Source organism: Quercus lobata, chromosome 12 (assembly GCF_001633185.2).
Source record: "Quercus lobata isolate SW786 chromosome 12, ValleyOak3.0 Primary Assembly, whole genome shotgun sequence".
In the NCBI taxonomy this organism is placed as follows: domain Eukaryota; kingdom Viridiplantae; phylum Streptophyta; class Magnoliopsida; order Fagales; family Fagaceae; genus Quercus; species Quercus lobata.
Window position 1 is genome coordinate 22818863 of NC_044915.1, and position 15787 is coordinate 22834649.

Genomic DNA, 15787 nt, shown 5'->3' on the forward strand with positions numbered 1-15787 from the left:
TTGGGCTCAACCTCTACTTGGGCTCACAATCTATTTGTATTGTAGGCTTTGGGTTTCCTACTATGAGTGGTCCTATACTCGGCAACTTGAGTACACTCCTATTTCTTCCAACTCTCCTCTTTACCTCAGAGTATCCCTCCCTTTTTTCCTCAGAATAATTGTTCTCTTCCCCTTCTCTATTATCTTTAGAATTGCCAACCCCATTTTTCTCATTCTCTTCTCCTATTTATAGGCTAGGATAAGTGGAGGAGTTATGATTACTCCCCCTTACTGGTGCGAATGGGGGTCAAATTCTATCATCTCAAAGTGGACACTCCGTCGGGAAGGTGGAAGTGGCATTGGAACTGATTCCCACCTTTAAAAGCCTGCTCGGCAGCGATATTCTTAAAGGCACTACCGGGCAGCCGAGTGCAAGGCGTCTCTGAGTAATAACTCTCCCGACCAAGTCAGAAGTGATCGGGGGGTTTGCTTGAAGTATTCAAGCTAGCGTGGTCTTATTTCAGCTCTTGGGCCCAAATTGGGTCTTGAAGTGTCCGGGTCAAGGCTAAAGGTCCGAAGTAGGGATGGGAGGTGGGCTGGGCTGCCAGGTCAGGTCCCCTTGTGCCCATACAAGCCCCATTGGGCAAAAATGGGTTGTTTAGGAGAGCACTGTTGAGTGTTGAGCATATTCATGAAACCAATATAATTTAATTAGGCATGAATTATGTTTGCTATATCAATATTTTTAACTAATATGACGATGATAATGATATTTTTAAAATAATTTTCAAGTATAAGGACTAGAGTAAAACTTTTAAATTTAAAAGAATGGTTTCAAAATAAAGGTTAATTGTTAAGGACTATATATGCAGTTTAACTATTTTTTTTATATAAATTTTTATCGATATAATATAATTGTAACATATGACATGTTTTATGATAATTGATATTTATCATCATAATAAATATTATTATTTTGTATATTAAACTTTCACCAAACCCAATTAATTTCAGGAATTCTATCAAAAACTTTGTCAAACTCTCATGTAATCTTATCAAGTTGGTCAAATAGGTCAAATCAGATTGAGCTAACCTAAAATTGAATATCTAAAACATTATTTAACGAAATAAAGGATTAATAAGAACTTTCACACTCAATTGATTTATATTTTAATAGAAAAAGTGAGGCACACTTTTTTTTTTTAGAAACAAACACACACACAAAGAAGAGGAAAATGGATTTCAATACAAACGCATACCACAACTCCACTCAAAAGCTATGGTAACTTTTAAGGGAATGTGTGATAAGTTATACTACACATAACACACTCTTTTAGAGTAATGTGGGACAATTACCTTTTTTTTTTTTTTTAGAAACAAACACACATATACAAGGAACAGAGAAAGAGTTCTAACACAAAAGCATATTATAAATCCACTCAAAAGTCATAGTAACTTTTAAGGGAAGGTGGGTCAAGATATACTGCACACAACACACACATACAAGAAAGAGAGAAAGGGTTTTAATACAAAAACACACTATAAATCCACTCAAAAGCCATGGTAACTTTTACGGGAAGGTGAATCAAATTATACTACACACAACACATTTTTTTAAGCAATGTGGGATAGTTACCCATTCTTTTTTTTGTATATATAGAAACAAACACACAAGTGAGGCACACTTAGTTTGATTATAAAAACCCAAATTTTTTGTCTTCAAAAAATTAATATAGGATATTTTATTAATAATAGAGTTGTGTACATGTACCTAACGTATAAAATACAAATTCTTTAAAATCTAAACGATTTTAGAATGTAAACTCAAACTCACCCCAAATCCATTAATAAAAAATAAATTAAAATTAAAATGTCTTGCCATTAGCGTGGGGATGGATCATAAATTCCACAAAGCCCAATCCATTGTCGTACCTGCTTATTTTGATAAGGATAGCTTTCTAAGCCTTTTTAAGGAAAAAAAAAAAAAAATTTGTAGTTGCATTTTTTATACCTTATTTTTTAAGCAAAATAAACTCATCCAATCACACATTTATTTTCTTGAAAATAAAGATTTTTATTCTATTCTATAAAGGTTTTGAGAGAATTCCATCACAAATATATCCTACCTCAGATGTGTCAGTTTCCTTATAAAGTTTTTTTTGGTATAATTTAATTAGTTTATTATTGTACAGTAAGTTTGATAAAAATACAATTGTACTTATTAAAAAAATTTAAAAATTAAAACTTTAAAATGTTGTATATAAGCCAGATAACCTGAAAAACTCTTGTTGTTTTTGTAGAATTTATTTTTATTCGTTTATTCTAAAAAAAAAAGGGTTAACATATAATAAATTATAATTGTACATATAAAAAATGGGATAGTATAACAAATCGACAAGAAAGACAAAATAAAAAAGAAACGAAAAGAAAAAGTCAAAGGCAAGCATGCACGAAGTCATATGCACGTTCAAACGGGTGGTGAAGTGCTGCTTTAACGGTAAATTGCAAAGGGAGTGTGAGTGTGAGTGTGAGTGTGACACTTTAGAATTATTTAGGATGTAGAAGACATGCGAAATTAGCTCATACTTCGAAAAGCATGCAAATCTAGCCGTTTGGGTAAAATACTTTTTTTTTTTTTAATAATAAAAATTGATGTGTTTTTATCACTGATTTTAATTCTGTAATATATATATATATATATATATATTTTAAATTATGGATTTTCCATTTCCTATTTTTGAAGTCTTATATTTTCATTATAGCTTTTGTTACAAATTACGGTACCCATTCTTGCAAACATCATGAGGCATACGGTTTTTTTTTTTTTTCCAAGCCATTTTTTCTTTCCCTTTTTTTGTTTTATTATGTTTCTCTCCACTTAATTATGATCTTTGAGTTCTTTCTCCTACCGTGGATCTTCAATTTCTTACTCAACTAGAGATGACACTGACAACTCTTTCTATTTATTTGTCTTATTGTGGTGGTTTAGTATGGTCAAAACTTTATTAAGTACTCTCGAAGCATAATAAAATAGTGCTCATTCATTTCATATTCATGATAGATCCATCCAACCATAAATTTAATAAATAGACCTTACCATAATTGTGAGATGAGTGAGTATTATTTTCTATACTCTGATAGTACCTACGAATTACTTTATTACAAATCAACAAATTCAACACATGTCTTCTCCTTTAGGAATGAGTCACCAAACAAATCTTTATTGTCCTCAACTATCGCAATATCACCATAATGACCCAAAAGTCACCACAACGTCATCAATCGAATCACTGCTATTGTGTGTGTTTAAGTTTTCTCTTAAAAAAAATGTGTGTTAGAATTCTTTGGGATTCCTATATGTAGAAATGAAAATTGGTTAGAATTAGTTTTTTTTTTTTTTTTATGTTTTTATTTTGGAAGAAATTGGAGAAATATTACCAAGTATATATTACTTTATGTTAGAGAATTAATTATTTTCACATACAAAAATTATAATTTAAAAATAATTTAATGTAGTTAGTTTGTTATTGAAAATTGTATACTTGTGTAATTAGAAATTTGTTTATATAAGTATATTTCATTTTATACTTGGTTCTTTATTAAGAACAAAATCAAGAACCACCACCTTATTGCTGGCAAAAATGTATTTTGCAATAATCAATAATCCAATGTAGTAACATTTATTATAATTATTTTTTAGTAAAAATACCCTGCGTCCAACAAAAATGCAGTTTCAAATAAATAACAAATAAAACCAGTAAACATTATGCTAATTTTAGATGAACATAAATAAGTCCCACTAATAAAAAAATTATAGTTCAATGACTCATAAATATGATTCAAATCTCCCCTCTCCATTTATTTAAACTATGAAATTTGACTAACGTGTTGGTACAAGACTCATTGAAACACTGAATCATTTGTACCCAAAAGAAAATTGCCATATATTTTTTTCTTTTTTACCCAAGATGAAAAAAAATCCCAACTTTTTGTTTTTATATAATAATAAAACTTAGGTAAATTTTTAATTGATAAATTTTCAATTTTTGCAATTAAATTTAATATTATTTTAATATAAATTGTTGCATTGGTCAATTGCAAATTTGCCAATTCTTCTCTCCCTTTGTGTAAGACAAAAACATAACGTAAACATGACCTCATGTATTCAGATAAGGTCTTGAAACATTCAATGCGTAGACCCCATGGGCACGATGGGTCACTAGTCAGGTCGCAGGAGAAATTGTGGTAGGAAATCCATGTAAGAATGTGTACGGTAATTTGTGACCTCACTGCCATGTACCCTTCGCTTCGTGGCCTCTCCATTTATTGTGGCTCTTAAACACTTACATATTAGGGTATGGGACATATTTACACAGTTTATTTATTTTTCTATAAAAAAAAAACTTTTTTTAATTTATTATTTTAACTTTTAAGTTCTAAAATAGAAAAGAAAACAAAATAGCAACTCAATTCATATATTTCCTTCTTCTTTTTTTCAATCCAAATAATACGTTTTGTTGGTTAGAGTTTTTTCAATCCAACTTTTTTGATGACTTTTTTTGTTTGCTTATTTTGAGACATTTAGAAAAGTAACTGTTTATTCTTTTAAAACTCTTGAAGCAAGAAAGCACTTTATTTGCTTTAGTTCTTTAAAAACGGGCTCAAAAAATACTCAAAGTTTAAATATCTAATTGAAATTGGTAAAGAGTTCAAAGTTCAAACTCAAATCATGTTAAAAAAAAAAAAAAAAAGACGAAGTAATTTTGAACTTTAGTACTCGATAATTATTCATTACTATAGTATTTTGTATTAGCACAAGTATATCTTTTCTCATACCAAATATGCTGTCTTCCAAGATTTTCACAACTCTCTCTCTCTCAAGTTTTTGATGACTAATTACATTGTAATTAATCTTATTAATAGGAAACATACAAAATCCTTATAAGATGTTGGACTCGATATCTTTAAGGATTCTAATTTTTACAAAATTAACACCCCTATTGACCCTAAAAAATTACAAGATTAATGTACATTTTTAATACAAAGGATAAAGTGTAACTTGAGATCATTTTAGATCTATCTCTTCCAACTATTACTATATGGTATTTTACAAAACTATTTTTATATATTATTTAAACAAATCATATAGCTAATTAGACTTATGACAATTTCTTGGTGCAGTACATTTGATTTTTAAATTAAACTAAATTAATTAACATTGTAAAATAGGTGTTTATTTAATCAGTGCAAGTGTGCAACCTTGTTTTATCATAAATTTTGCCTTTTTGGCAACAGAATGGTCAAACCCTATTCAGACTTGAATTAACTCTTACGAATCTATGATTGATTGGGTTGGTGAAGTGACAATTGCAAACATTAATTTCCAAAATATTAACAAAACATTAATTACCCTTCTTTTTCTTTTTCTTTCTGTATGTAACTAATAAAGGATCATATTAAAGAAGCAGCCTGATGGTAGTTGAATCCTCAGTAATATGGCTTCAGGACTTTGACTTTGAAACTTCTTTGACTGGGGTGACAATCAGAGAACAATGCACATAATGTTTTACTTTAATACTGGAAGCCACATTACTTGCTGCCCATGATAAGACATTCAGACTGGTAAAGACTTGGAATTTTTTTTTTCCTGGGTTGGTGAAGTGATAATTACAACATTAACTTTCCAATGTTTAATAATACTAGTTTGGACGGCACGTGCAAGTCACGTGCTGCCTCTTAGATGAGAAAATTAAAATAAAGTTTCTATTTGAAAAGTATAAAATCCTGTACAAATAATTCATACAATACTAATTTGAGTAATATAAGAATTTTGATTATGCACAAACTTAGAGTAGCTAATTTTTTTTATTTTTTATTTTATTTTTTATATATAAGAAAGAGAGAGTTCTACTTAGAGTAGCTATTTAACATTGGAAGCTTTCGTCAATCAGCATACATGTACACCAAACACAATTTCCAATACCAAGGAAGCACCTCAATTTCTTAATTTTACAATTGAAAATAGCAGATTCAAAATTATTTCAATTTTACACACACACAACACCACACAAAAGAATCTATAGCCGTAATAGTTCATTTTGAAGAAACTATTCAATCTAACACATCATCAAAAAAAAGAAATAAAAACTCAGCTCATCTGAAACAAATAGATATCTAATACATCCATATTAAACCAAAAAAAGAAATGGCAAATGAAAAATATTTGTACACAATACACATAAAAGATTTTGTAAGAGAGAACTTGTGGTTGTAGGGAAAGTTGGCAATAAAGGGGTGGAAAACATAAGGAGGTGGTTGGAGGAGCGCGTATAGTTGTGCCATATGTGCAAATGCACTTAAAAAACACCATTACAAATATTCACAGCAAATGATGCGTTGACTCTATCATGACTTGCTTTGATTAAATTCTAACATTTTTATCATTTAAAATGAGAAACAAATATATTTTAAAGAGTAATTAGTCAAGCAAATGCTAAAAGCAAAATCTATAATTTATAATGTGCATTTTCAAAAGGCAGTCTGCCATTGCTTCTCTTCCTAAACAAATTGTTCAAACATTGCAATTCAAAAATAAAACAATCAGTAACAATATTCAAATTGAACAAGTAAGCTGTATACACCCCATTTTACAACTTGCATTTAACCAACCGGTAGATCTTCAAATTTGTGATACAAAACAAATCTTGATGTTCTAACGATCATAATGGTATGTCATGGGTTTTGATCGGACCACCTGATCAAAAGTTATCATACAAACAATTTTCAATGATCATGGCTCGCTTATACGATAGGCTTGATCACATCCTATTCTAAACACTTAATTTTGATTGGTTCTCACAAGAATTAATTTAAAGTTAATCAAGTGTGATTTTTGATTGGATTTCATTTTATTTCATTTTTTTTGAAGAAATAATAAAAAATGTTTTTCTTTATGGCATCTTATCTGCTATTAAAAAAAAAAAAATTGGAGATATGATCCATGAAAAATTCAAAAAAGAAAAAACAGAAAAATGCTCAAAAAACGTCATTATCTTCAGCAGCTACTTGAATCGCATTTTTGGTCAAAAAAACGTTGAAATTTGGATTTCTTTATTTCTATGAAAGTTGTAGAGAATTAAATTTCCTTTCAAAAAACATCAATCCCAAATCAATTGGAATTTTAAGCAGCAAGTTATGGCCAAAAAACGAAACAGATGCAGAAGATAACACAAATTCAGCATTATCTTCAATTTTCTCTCAAAATTTCAAATGGGTTCAACATCAAATTTGTTCCAGCCTATCTAATAGACTTATCCTTTCCCTTTGCTTTAGAAGAAATATTTTTGAAAAATAAATTGGATAAAGAAACAGATACATCCTGTGAAAAAATTCAAAAAATGCTCAAAAGACGTTTCTATTTTCAGCAGCAATTTGAAACACATTTTTGGCATGGATAACGTTGAAATTTGGCTTTCTCTATTTCTGAAAAAGTTGTAGATAATTGAATTTCCTTTCAAAAAACACTTATCTTGAATCAATTGGAATTTTGAGCAGAAAATTAGAGCCAAAATACGAAGCAGGTGCAGCATCATTTCAAAATTTGAATGGAGATCAACACCAAATCCGTTCCAGCTCATTTAAACAGGTTATCTTCTCCCTTAGCTTCAGAAGAAAGCTAATAACTTAGCTTTAAAGCTAAGCCATCCCTTCCCCTATAAATAGAGAAGACCTCTTCCATTTTCTAGACCCAGAATTCCCTCTAGAGAGTTAGTGAGAAAGCAGAAAAGAAAAGCTATTGAGCAACCATTGTTCTTACTTTGGTTGTAGTTTAATACTTCCTTACTTTCTCCCTAGCCCTTTAAGTGATTACTTCCCCCTTTTAATTTATGCTGGTAAGTAGTTAATTTTTTTTTAATTCTTTATACATGCTAGAATAAATGCTTACAAATCATTATTCACTTCTTTTATGCTATGCTTGGATGAACATGCCTATATGTCTTATTGTTTTTCTCTTACATGCTTAGATGAACACTTCTAGGCTAATACACAATTTTCTTTTGAATTTTTAGATGAGCACTTCTAGGCTAAAACACAACTTTCTCTTTAATATTTAGATGAACATGTCTAGGTAGTTGTTTTACTTTTTTAAATTTTTGAACAAACATGTTAAAGTATTTTGATTTTGTCTAGATAAACATGTCTAGGGTTTTTCCTTTACTTCTCTTCATAATTGCTTGGATGATCAAATATGCTTAAATGTTTTATTTTTTATTTGTTTCTCTTTGCAATTATGTTGATGACAAATAACATGACAATTTTGTTTTTCCTTCACATGCTTAGATGAACATGTCTAGGTTAGGAATTCTTTATTTATATTGATCTCTTGGATGAACATACCATTACCTTCATTTTTTACATTAAAATTGTTATCTAACAAGTTTTATTTTTGTTTTTGTTTTTCTTTATGTCAAATTCCCCTAACACATATTTATTTACAATTCCTGCAAATCACATGTTTATATGACATATTCTTTGTATTTGTTTGACATGACATGACATTGGCCACCTTAACCTAAGAGACCGGTTTTACAGGGCGAGATGGGTGCTTAATCCCTTCCCATCTCGTAAATTAGCCTCCGAACCAAGATCAAGGGTTCTAGACTATACTCTTGTATATACAATTTTACGTTTTTTTTTTAAGAATGTAACTAGGAAATTAAGCAATGTAATTTACTTTTCTTAGATTGTATCTAGGACAAAAAAGCATTGTAAATTTTTGTTACAAAATTTGATGTAAATTGTCATATACATTAATACAACAGAAGTATTTTTCATTAAAGGTTTTCTTATTTTTCCTTTTAAATTAAATAAGTGGCGACTCCATGTAAAACCCTCGATCTAGGGGGGAGCACATTTTTACATAAGCAAACTAATTCGTTTGCATTGGAGAAGTATAATCTGTTTAAGGAACCTAAAAATTGATAATGACAGTGGTATTTTACCTTTATCTGACAAGGGAGTCACAGAAAACCACTAAGTCATATAACAAAAATATAAAATAAACAATTGAGACAATGGGGAGTAAAAAGTATAAACAACAAGGATATACAACTCTAAACAAAGCCATAAAGATAAACCATCAAACAATGATCATATTGCTTGGCCAAAATTAAGGTAGAGGTTTCTGATTAATCAAAATAAGGGTATAAACAATAGTAATTCATCCATTGGTTGAATCAAGATGATTGTTCAATTACACAAAGTCATGCCTAGTCATATCAAATAAAATCTAAACAATTAGTTATACACAAAACAAACATAAACTAAGCCCGTTCTTCATATATTAAAAGTTTTAAGTATTTAAACTTGAAATCAAAGCAAACATGCAAATTACAACTCAATCTTGCTTTGTTGAAGCCTAGGAATTTGGTGCAGGGAATCACAAACCTCTAATTGATGACAGTGAGTGTGAACAAAAACAAAAACCTCTAAATCTAAAACCCTCAAAAGCCTATAACATTCAACAAAACCATGAAAATATAAAGAATAGTTCACAAATTTTTTTACCACAGTGCCATCTCAAGGACCACAGTGGGTGGTCAGCCAAAACCTCAACTAACTGAAGCTTGGGGCAAACCAGAGGGCCCCTTTCAAATTAGAGATAAAGCCTCTAATCTCTTTACCTCCAACAACCAAAAAGGCATTCTACTGAAGATTACAAATTACAGTAATTCATTTATGAAAAACCAATCCTACTCGGCAGAAAGAACGCCTGTATACACCAAATTAATCGGATATTAGTATAAAAAAATAAAAAAATAAAAAAAAACCCAAATTTTCATTCATATACATACATAATTATATACATGATATGACAAAAGAACATCTAATAGCAAATATTAACACACAAAATTATCTAATCTGAGTAAAAATCCGAACTGTGAACCCCACGCGCAAAGATAAATTCAAAGAACACCTACATATAGCAAACACAACACAAATTCAACCAATCAGACTAAAAAAAAATCCAAACTTTCATTCATATAATCTACATATAACACAAAATATTCTGACCCATCCGAGTAAAAAATCAAACTTTCATACAAAAACTCAAATCAGACAAAAACCAAAAATCCTCAATTTCCTTCCGTTTAATTCCAATAGTCCCTAATTTTCCCAAAAACCATGATTTTGTAGTACCAAAAACCAAAAAATAAGTAAATAAAACAGAGTTTCAAACTTGCAACCGTCTATCTCTCGCACATCCACCAATCCCCAGATATCACAAACAGCGTTTGAGCTCCACTTTTTTTTTTTTTGGGAATCTTCGTGTGTAAAGAGAGAGAAGAAGAAGATAAGTAAACGGTGAGTCACAGAGTTTGTGCTTTTTTGAGAAACATTTCCACACCTACCCATAACACATATCAAAATCTGGAAGAAAGAAAGAAAGAAATAAATAAAAGCAAAGTATACAGAAGCAAAAAGGAAGAAAGCAAAAGATTATACCTTTCAACTCAAAGCATTCCCTCACTCTGATCTACCCATGCCCCTTTGCTCTATTCAGATTGGCCAATATACCACCATAAACGTCCAAAAAAAACCCATTAGCAACCATGGCTTGCTCTCTCGTTCCAAAAATTCTCTAGACATTGAGAAAGAGAGAAAAATAGAGGTTGAGAGGCAAAGAGAGTTCTAGATTCCAGAACTCTCTAGCCCTCTCACCCTCTATCTCTGCCTTCCTTTTCCTTTCTTTTTTATTTGGTTTTCACATTTCAGCCAAACGAACCGTTTTGGCTTCACAAAAAGACAAAATAGAGGGACTCACCAAAATTGCACTGTAGATGAACAGTGAAAAACGTTGGATGCATAATGGCAAAACATTGTAGGGGCATTGGCACTTTTATATATAAGAAGTTTCTCCAAGTTCCCTTTTTACAAAGAGAGATGCTACGTTAACAATATTTTTACAATAAATTACAGGTGGTTAGTTGTTATTGGTTCAAATTTGAAACTAACACTAAGATTACTTTTTTACCCCAACAATAACAACCAGTAACAACTTGCCACTTAGGATTTGTTGTAGAAATATCGTAAAAATGTTGTAGACGTATCATTTCTCTTTTACAAATTTTTGGCAAAGAAAGGAAACAAAAAGGATTTGAAAGGCAATCCAAACATTGATTGTTTATAGGCTTTTCCCACTTGCAATAATCTAGCCATAAATGGCTACTATTTCATTGCTGACCTATTAATGAAGTATCTAAAAATAAATAAATCTCCCAATTCATACTAGATCCCATTTATTGGGCATTTAGAAATAGAGCTAAGACATTTATATTTATTTGCTCATCAAATTATAAATAAGAGTTAGTTCATCCATATTTGTTTAGTCCTAAAAAAAATGTTGTTCTACTACTGTGGGGGACGAGGATCCAAAACAACTGGTAAGATGGATAGGGCATTTCTGAGGAATGAAACCTTGAGAAATATTGGCAGAATGTCCTCAAAAAGTTCCCACCTAACTCATGCAGGGGCAGAATGGCACAGTTGACGAGGGTCTTGAGGACACCTACTTAACCTCGAAAAGTCGAGAGTCAGAGCTAGAGGTAGCACAGTGCAAACCGAGGGTGAAAAAAGTAAATTGGCATTTAGTAAAAAAGAGAAGAAAGATGAAGGACAAAGCAACCAGTCTCCTGCATTAAATGCACTGCAACAACTTAGCTGACCGCATTAATGGGGAAGTGACCTTGAATAGTGTACACACAGCTCATACCTTAGTGTAGAAGTTTTCTAGCAAGGCCTTGATGGGAAAAGTATCAAGAAAGTTTGATCCTAACCCTCCAAATGTAGAGTCCAGATACATTTTGACTAACTATATAAAGCCCAGAAGTACCTAGATCAAGGGGAGGATTTTTTGATAAAAAGAAGGGAGAGAGACTACTCGATTGTACCTGATCCTCGGAGTAAACCCGACGATAAACACTTAGCCATGCTTTTTATAATTGAATACATTCACATCTCACTTGAGCGTAGTCCCAATGTCATTATTTATCTCAAAATGGGTACTTAAAGGTTGACCTTGCATCCCATCTCTAAAAATTAATTATGTGAGCAAAAAGTAACATGTCTAAAACCATTGACTTTGTTAGCAATATTTTTTACCTGCCACAATTGGCACTGTTTGTGGGAATTGTCTCCTAAAGTACTCCTGTAAAACCTTATTAGCATGGCGAGTCCTAGGCGAAGTGGATCATTAGAATCCATGGTCCGCATGAAACCAGTCATAATTTGCATGATGAGGAAGTGCATAACCTGGAGAAAAAGGTGGAATGGTTATGCTGACGACTTTGTCACAAGACTCCAATAAGGGAGGATAGGACTCCTACCTCAGAGCAAGATTCAAGCTCTCAAAGCGACGGAACTTACTGACCTTGAAGTAGAACTCCGCCTAGTGAATCATTCACATCGTCATCCCATCGCACTTCTAGGGGAAAACATTATCATAGAAGGTCTAGAACACCACCAAGGAAAGGCTAGGGGCATGATGCCATGGGAAAGGCTCTTCTCCAGATATCCCGCTTCCCTTTTTCTCGGCGTATTAAGTAGGCCAAGCTCTCACGTCACTTCAATCAGCCCACTTTTACCATTTATAATGGTAAGATCGATCTTGTTGAACATGTGAGTCACTTTAATGAAAGAATGGTCATCCATTCCAAGAATAAAGCCCTAATGTGCAAAGTCTTCCCCTCAAGCCTTGGTCTGGTGGCCATGAGGTGGTTTGATAGTCTTGAGGAGGGATCTATACATTTGAGGAGCTAACAAGGGCATTCAGAGCGAGGTTTGTGACATGCAGCAAGGTCCCAAGGCCTCTAGACTCTATACTTTCAATGTCCAGGAAAGAGGGTGAAACCTTGAAAAACTACTCTAATAGATATTGGGAAATTTATAATGAGATTGATGGAGACTTTGAAGATGTTGCTGTACGAACCTTTAAGGTAGGCTTTCCTACACACTCTGATCAGTATAAGTCGCTTACTATGAAACCATGTCGGAATATGCATCAATTGATGGATCGAATTAAGGAGCATAAAAGGGTCAAGGATAACCAGAATTCTAGCAAGGGAAAAAACCAAGTCTTTCACCCCTGATCGAAGGGATAATTCGTTAAGTCAATTTATGTCTTCCCGACTAAGGAGGGAGTTTTTCCCCATAACCCTATTGGTCCCCAAGCGGTAAACTCGGTGTTCAAAAAGCCCATATATCGAGTGTTAGAGAAAATCAAGAACGAGCCTTATTTTAAATAGCCAAATAGAATGGGAGGAGATCCCACTAAAAGAAATCAGAATTTATACTATCAATACCACCGGGACCTAGGTTATACAACTGAGGATTGTAGGACTTTACAAGCCTTCCTTGATCATTTAATCAAAGTTGGCAAGTTGAAGGAGTTTTTGCAACAGCCGACTAGTCAAGAAGGGTAGCCTGTAGTCGAATCTCAGAGAAGCGAAGCTTCCCGATCATCCTTGGGAACAATAAATTTCATCTTCGCATCTCTGAGAAGGGACTCTAGCTCGGTCAGCCCAGTAATGGTGGTATCTTCACAGTTAGAAGAAGATGAAGGAGAAGCATCACGTAGAAAGCCCAGGATTCCAGATTAGCCAATCTTAGGATTCTATAAGGAAGATAAGGAAAGAACAATTCAGTCACATGATGATGCGTTGGTAGTAACCTTGCAAATAGTGGGGTTTGATGTCAAGAGAGTGATGATTGATCAAGGTAATGGGGTTGAAATCATGTACCCTGATCTATTCAAAGGTCCAGGGCTTAAGTCAGAGGACTTAAGCAAGTACGATGTTCCTCTGATTGGGTTTGATGGGAACGCTACTATCCCGAAGGGGATGATCCGGCTACCTATACAGACATGAGATAAGATAGTGAGTGTGGATTTTATAGTGGTGGATGCTTTCTCTTTGTATACGACCATCCTTGTTAGGCCATGACTACACGCTATAGGGGCAGTGTCCTTAACTTTGCATGTAAAGTTGAAACATCCCACTGATGAGGGAGTGGCCGAGCTAGTAGGATGCCAAGCAGTGGCCAGACAATGTATGGTAGCAGTGGTTAGCCACCGTGTGTCCGAGGTGAGTTCTTCGGAGATAAGACCAGCCTTATAGCAATCACAGCCTGGGTTGTTAGTCTCCTCGGACTGTTTAGTATCATGTGAGGAATTAGAGAAAATTCTCATTGAAGAGGATGAAGAAAGGTATTTCCAAGTCGGAACTTAACTCCCATCAGAAGATAAAAGGTAGTTAACAGATTTTTTGAAGAAAAATCTGGCTATTTTGCTTGAAGTACGTATGAAGCATAGGGGTTGATCCAAAGTTCATCTGTCACCATTTAAATGTTAACCCCAAGGCCATTCTGAAGAAGTAGCAAACTCGGCGTTCATCTAAAGAGCACGTCGAGGCAATAAAGGAGGAGGTTTGGAAGCTTAAATAAGTAAGGGTGATAAAGGAGATATTTTACCCCAAGTGGCTAGCCAACACCGTAGTGGTAAGGAAGAAGTCGGGGAAATGGAGAATGTGCGTGGACTTTACAGACCCTAATAAAGCTTGCCCTAAGGATCCCTTTCCTGTTCCGAGGATAGATTAGCTAGTAGATGCAACATTTGGGCACCCTAGAATAACTTTTCTAGATGCTTTTCAAGGATATCACCAAATCCCTTTGGCACTATCTGATCAAGAGAAAACAGCTTTCCATACCCCAACAGGAAACAATTATAACCGAGTAATGCCTTTTGGCTTGAAGAATACTGGATCTACATATCAAAGAATGGTGATGAGGATGTTTGAGAACCAATTGGAAAAGAACGTGAAGGTCTACATTGATGACATGGTGGTAAAAAGTAAAGAAGAGTCCTAGCATCTCATAGATCTTGGTGAAATTTTTGCAATATTGAGAAGGCATAAATTGCATTTAAATGCTTCTAAATGTTCTATTGGTGTAGGGTCCGGGAAGTTTTTGGGTTATATGATCACCCATAGAGGGATTGAGGTTAACCCCAACCAGATTAAGGCTATTCATAATTTGCACCCTCCTCGGAATCCGAAGGAAGTCTAGTGTCTTACTAGAATGACAGCGGCTTTGAATAGGTTCATATCACAGTTGGCTGATTGATGTAGACTATTCTTTTAGCTATTACATAAGTGGAAGGATTTTTCTTGGTTCGAGGAGTGTGACAAAGCTTTTAAGGAGTTGAAGGCATATCTGGCCCATCGACTAGTTTTGTCTAGACCAGAGAAATAGGAGGTTTTGTATGCATACATAGTTGTTGTGCAGCATGCAGTAAGTTTGGTCCTGATACGGGTTGATGGAGGAATTCAAAAACCAGTGTATTATGTCAGCAAATCTCTTCAGGAGGCAGAGGTTAGGTATCTCCCTTTTGAGAAGGCTCTCCTTGTTGTTATTCATGCCACAAAGAAGCTACCATACTATTTTCAAGCTCACACAGTGATCATCTTGACCCAATTGCCTTTGCAAGCGTTACTCTGGAGATTAGACTACACTGGAAGAGTGGCAAAGTGGGGAACTATGCTAGGTGCATTTGACATCAAGTATTTGCCTCAAAGAATTCGTTGAAGAGTTAGGCCCCAGTGACCTCGAGGTGGTAAGAAAGCCCAAAGTAGCAACAAGAATGAGTTTAATTGCAACTCAGCAATCGTGGCAGTTATTTGTGGACGGTGTGGTTAACCAAAAGGGGTCAGGAATTGGAATCATGATAATCTCGCCAAAGGGGATTACATTGGAA